Raw genomic sequence first — 6,000 nt, 5'->3', positions numbered from 1 at the left:
CGCCATTTTGTTTAATCCATTAGAAGCTAAAATAAGCCCCCATTAATATTAATTTCGTACGATGCTCCCTCGTCAACTGTGGTTTTGTACATGTATTAGACAATACGCACACCAGCGCAATGACAAAGGTCAACTTGGCAAATTTATTAATGTATTCATTTTGTTACGCGCTCGTGACGCGAAGGATTCAGCGAATCAAGCAAGCGCAAATCTGAGACGATACGTTGCGCTTTATAAAGTATCGATATCACAAGCGATATCACTTAAAAACAAAACAATGTTTGTATTGCGTCTTATAGGCCTATGCTAATTCTAAAAGGGAAGATGAAAAGAGTAGATCAAGTCGCGATTAGGTAAAAAGGTGGAGGTGGGGTGGGGCAAATCATGGTTATTACAATGATGGTATTCATTTTCACTGGTTGAGTATGAATACTGAAAAAAATAACTTTCACCACTAAAAGAGTCATTTCTTGTTACAAATTTAATTTGGAGAAGTAAAAAAAAAAAACTTCATGGATCCCCGTGCCTGCTTTCTTCTGGCGTCCGTTTTATAATGAATTACACTGAGCTATTTAAACATCGCTATTATTGTGATAACCGTGGGAACCTTGATTATGATTGGTATTATTATTATTATTATTATTTTATTCGGCATTTCAACGAAAAAAAGTTTACAATCAATTTACAGGAGAAAATACAATTACAGAGTGGAAAGGGATGTTTGCAGAACAAGTCCAGGTTGCCTGGAAAAGGAAAAAGTTAAATAAATAACTGTAAAAAAAGTTAAATAAATAACTGTAGCCCGCAGTTATTCGTAGTTACCATACTTGTAACTCATGATGAAACGGGCCCCAGTTTTCCTGTCCCCTTTATTCTCCAGCATTTCTTACTGTTTTTTTTCCATCTAATCATTTTCCCACTCATGTTCTTTTGTGCCGCCCTTCTCCTACATATGAAGAGCTCACTTTTAAAAGGGGTTAGGTCCATTTTTAATCAAATTTGATTTTTATGTCTTAATTGATTTTTAGTAGCTCTATAAGATGATACCATAGAAAAGTTGAAATTCCCATAAAAAAGTGAACTAAAAAAAGAAAATTCACTTTTTTCAAAAGGGGTTAGGTCCATTCATAATTTTTCTGGAAAATAATATCTTTAAAAAATATGAAGATAAGTAGATTTCTTTTATACCCAATTTTGAATTTCTAATGGTAGGGTATCATGAAAATTCATTTTCGCATAAGAATATTGCAATATGGGAGAATAAAAAAAAATGATTTTCTTGGAGCCCTAGCCCCTTTTGCAACTTAACTTTTCATATATTTCCTTCTTATTTTCCCACTTGTTATCTGTCTCCTGGTTTCCAAAAATCTCGTCTTATTTCTCTTCCACCCCTTTTGTTCCTACTTCCAACACCAGCTCTCTCACCACCCCCTCTAAATTATCTCTTCATAATTATGTGCCCCTCCATTTCTTTCTCATCTCTTTTCAACCCACTTCTCATCACTCTTTCCCTCTCTCGATCTCCGTCTCACTTTGAATTTTGCCAATTCCAAATCCCTTTCATTTTAGCTCGGTACAAATACTATATGAACACAAATGAAAGACATGAAGGAATTTTCTGGTTAGTGGTGAATTTTATTAATTATCCAGAAAAAAAATCACATTATCAGAGGATTAAGCTTTACCTTTTTCTTAAGCGTATGTTAATAGTTTGAACCAAAATAAATGTTTTTGTATGCTGGGGGGGGGGGCACAATTCCCCCTACTTTTTGAAGCACTGAAAAGTGCCTTTTTATGCAAGAAAATGCCCCCTCACGAACGTGTACTGTGTCCCTTTCACCTGATGAGAACCTGTTTTAGGTAATACCAATAAGTGCTCTTCCTTATATGCAATTTTTCACCCCAAAATGCCCCCCACGTGTTCTGTGCCCTTCTTCCATCTGAGAGCCCGTTTCATGTAATACAAAGTGCCCCCTCGCCTTCTTGAAAGTGCCCTTTCTTGAATCACTGCCCCCTTTTACCCAAGAAGAGCGCTTCTAAAGAATTTGTTCTGTGCCCCTTTCACTTGAGAAGGATCTGTTTTATGGTCACCATGACGAGTGCCCTTTGAAACAAGAAAACAATATTTTCATTTCTATAATATACTTCTGAAGGAAATCCTGTGTGCATTAAGTTTAATAATTCATGTGAGTGGGGTATATAAGCAGGTTCGTACAGATGGAGGGGGGGGGGCTTGAAGGACTCTTGCCCATAGGCAGTGGAAGCGGTGGGATAGGGGGACCTGTCCCCCTAAATTTGAGGTGGGGGACAGTCCCCCCTCCTAAATTTTTTGTTGAGAATCATTTTTTTTTTTGCTCGTCAATTTTTTTTCCTGCGTCCCCCCTAAATTCAGGTAGACCCCCCCTTAAAATTGTTGTGCCCCCCTAAAATTGTGGTTGACAACCTTTTTTTTTGCTGGAAATTTTTGTGATCCCTTCTAAGATTTAGGTGGATAAATTCAGGTGGACCCCCCTAAATTTTTTGCCTTCCGCTGCCAATGCTCTTGCCCCCCCCAAAAAAAAAAAATCATGACCAAGGGGAAAGAAAGAAAAAGGAAAGCAAAGGGTGAAATATATCATTTTGAATATTTTGTCGAAATCTATCACAAAATTAGATATTTGTTTTTAATATGTCAAAATTTTGCTTGCTCGCAACTTTTTAAAAATTTCACACAAAACAGCATTTTCCCTGTGCCCCCCCCCCCCCCACTTTCAAGCAACTTCAATCCTCTGCTCCTATTTGTATGTTTATAGCTTCTCTTTTTGCAACCAAGTTTAATGAAAATCAATAAGAAATTTCATACGTCATGAATTTGGGTTGTGATAATAATTTTTTTTTTTAATTGGACTAGGAAAAAAAACCTTTTCCATCTTCATCACGTGGTTCCTAAGTCTTCAATGTTCAATAGTTGGATTTCTTGAATGAAAACATCTGTTACACCAGTCCTGCAGATTGAAAAAAATAGATAAAGAAAATCAATTAAATTGTCATGATTTATAAAACAAATGTTCTAAGAAAAGTGAGACTATGCATAGGTATATATGTTTCTTCAACACATACCATTGGAAATCTTACTTCTAATTATAAAGTTGTACTTCTATAAAGCATATCACTTAAACATGTTCTCTGCAGTTTACATACCACTCTCCATTCTAACTACATGTACTCTTCGAAAAAATGACAGAGATTTCTTGTAAATATGAATATATAAATTAACATATGTAAATTATATGAATAGTCAGAATTAAAGTTGATATGTTTTGTTGCACAGAATATTTTGATCTGTAATTAAAAACGACACTAACTATAATCTAGAAACAAAATTGAAATGGGTTTTTCAAAGGCAGGTCTATTTGTTGCCAAAAAAAATGTGAACCTCCATTATCAAAAATAATCACTAACTAACTCACTCACTCACTCATATAACTGCTGTAGTTTGTATTTCTCTCTGTGGTCCAGGCACTGTTCTATTAGGCCTACTTCACCAATTATTTATCATCATCAATCACCTCCATGGAAATTGTCAAATTGCATCATCCTATTAGACAAAATGTAAAACAAAAAAAAAATCGTAAATCTACAAATATGAAATATGAATATCACACTAAAGAATGAATAAAATGAATTTTATAAAATATAACTCATGAAAAATAAATATTGCTTTGTTTATAAACAAATAGGAAATAAAAAGGCAATTTAATTACTAGTAGATCAAGGACATGTCCTAATTTTATAAATTTGCCCAAAGTACATAACTTTTGACATTGGTTCTACTTTAGACTCGAGAGCCTGTATATTTAAGAAGTGTATGTTCCGTACAGATCCTACTCCTTTGTGGCTCAGGTTATTTTTATTTAATGTAAACATGGTTAACATGCATGTAATGTATCTGTAATTTTGAATGGGTTAGTTTAACTTTTATACCTGGATGAGAATCTGCAAAATGATGCATGCACTTATGATCATCATCTTGAACCATATAGGTAGACCTCTATACTGTTTTTCTTGTCCAAACTCAACCTGTTGTTCTTTTTCTTCAAACTCAACCTGTTTGTGAAAGAAAAGAGAGTACAATAATAAGAAGTGATATTTTTCATGGCCGTATGTATAGGGGAGGGATTTGGGTAAGAGATGAAATGTGAAAACCTTCATCAAAAAAAGAATTGCATGACATCCTTCAATTTTATTTTAGAAAATGCACAAAACGGCCATAGGTAATATTGGTTACTTCTGGCCCTCGCTTTCTGAATTTTAGGTTTCTCTAAATTTTTTCAAATGTCTGCCCTCCCCCCCCCAAAAAAAAGAAACATCTGCATCTTTTTATTTCCAAATCTTATTTCATTTGACTTTAACATAATTTCATCTCATGCACTAGGTCTAGATCTATTTGTAAGAAAGTATAGATCTAGTCCAAGACTCGGAGCTGTGCAACAGCATTCGCGTATCTAAATTACTCGTAGGTCTAGATCTAGATAGTAACGATGGACTCTCGATCTATCTAGACCTAGAAAGTAAAGCTTTGGTTCTAAACTGAGATCTAGGCCTATGTGGATTTGATGTCTTTTATTCCTGGCTAAAAGTTTAAACTTCATTGCCATTATTGACCAAGATTAGATCTAGTCCTTGGTCCACTGACACTGACAGGCATACTCGTACATGTAAATGGAGTCGTTTAGGCCCAGACCTAGATCTAGGCCTAAATTACAGACCTAGATCATAAGCCCTGGGCCTGGGTAAGTGTCGCGGGTTGGGAAAGTATAATTTAGATGACTCGATTTGAATTAGGTTGGCCTAGAATTAGAAAGCATCGATGAATAAAAGTGAAGTACCGTAGGCCTAGATCTAAGTCTAAAATAATATTAAGAAGCAACAGTAACACTAGGCCTAGATCCTCTGTTAACCAAGTTAGAAATTAGATCTAACGTTAGGCCTATCTAGATCTAGGTCCTAGATCTAGCCTATTGATAATAAGACAAACATGCATGCAGAGCAGCATATTATTTCGTATACAGGAATAACCGTCGTTTCTGGGGATTTATTCAACAATTTCTGACATTTTTTTTACTATTCGTGAGTGAGCCAACACAGTTCAGCGGAACAACCAAAATAGAGAGACTGAAGCTTTTGGTCTAGGAGTCTAACTATAGACCCTATTTATAAATAACAATAAGTTAAAATGGGTGGGGGCTAAATGAAGAAGCCTGAAGTTATGCAAAATAAATTTGATATCTGAAACTGAAAGTGAGGATTGACACAATGACAGGCAATATATATCTTCATCCACACTCCACTTCACAGTTTATTCCTGACTGGGTTTCGATCTACTGAAGATAGATGCAGATCTCCCTCTAGATCTAACGTTACAGTGTACAAAAAGAAGCTTCATTCTTCTTGCTTTAATCAATCGTGGGTTGGTCCTTGTTACATGTAATTGGAGGTGAACCAAACCGGCCCGAAATTCTCTCGATGCCCGATCGGCTAGGAGCCCGTACAAAATACATGTGGTTAACACAGCGACATAACCGCAACACTGCAAGCAACATACAGGCTGTACTGGGCGACGATGACAATCTAACTTCAATTTCAAAGACCAAAGTCTGCTTTCCTTTAACAGAAGAATGATAGTAAACTCTCTTATTTGGTAGAGAAATAACCTAAGATCACAAAATACAGTGTGAAATTTGTAAATAGTCCACTGAATTCATATGGTTATATCAATTTATACGTACTCACCGGAGTGTTCGTAGGTCCTTTTTTTGTGTGGAAAGAAAAGTTTCAGAATGAATAAATTAGATGACGTAATGAGGTCAAATGAATAATTACTTCTGTAACACGATACCACTAGTATCGATGACAAAGAATCGGGGAAATCGCGTATTAATGACGCTCTTAGCCAATGACAAGGCCGGAATATGAATATATTTACGCTCATGAATGTCAATGGGGGCTTATTTTTGTCTT

This window comes from Lytechinus variegatus, chromosome 15, assembly GCF_018143015.1.
Source record: "Lytechinus variegatus isolate NC3 chromosome 15, Lvar_3.0, whole genome shotgun sequence".
Classification (NCBI taxonomy): Eukaryota; Metazoa; Echinodermata; class Echinoidea; order Temnopleuroida; family Toxopneustidae; genus Lytechinus; species Lytechinus variegatus.
The sequence above is the reverse complement of the archived record's forward strand: the minus strand, read 5'-3'. Positions refer to the sequence as shown.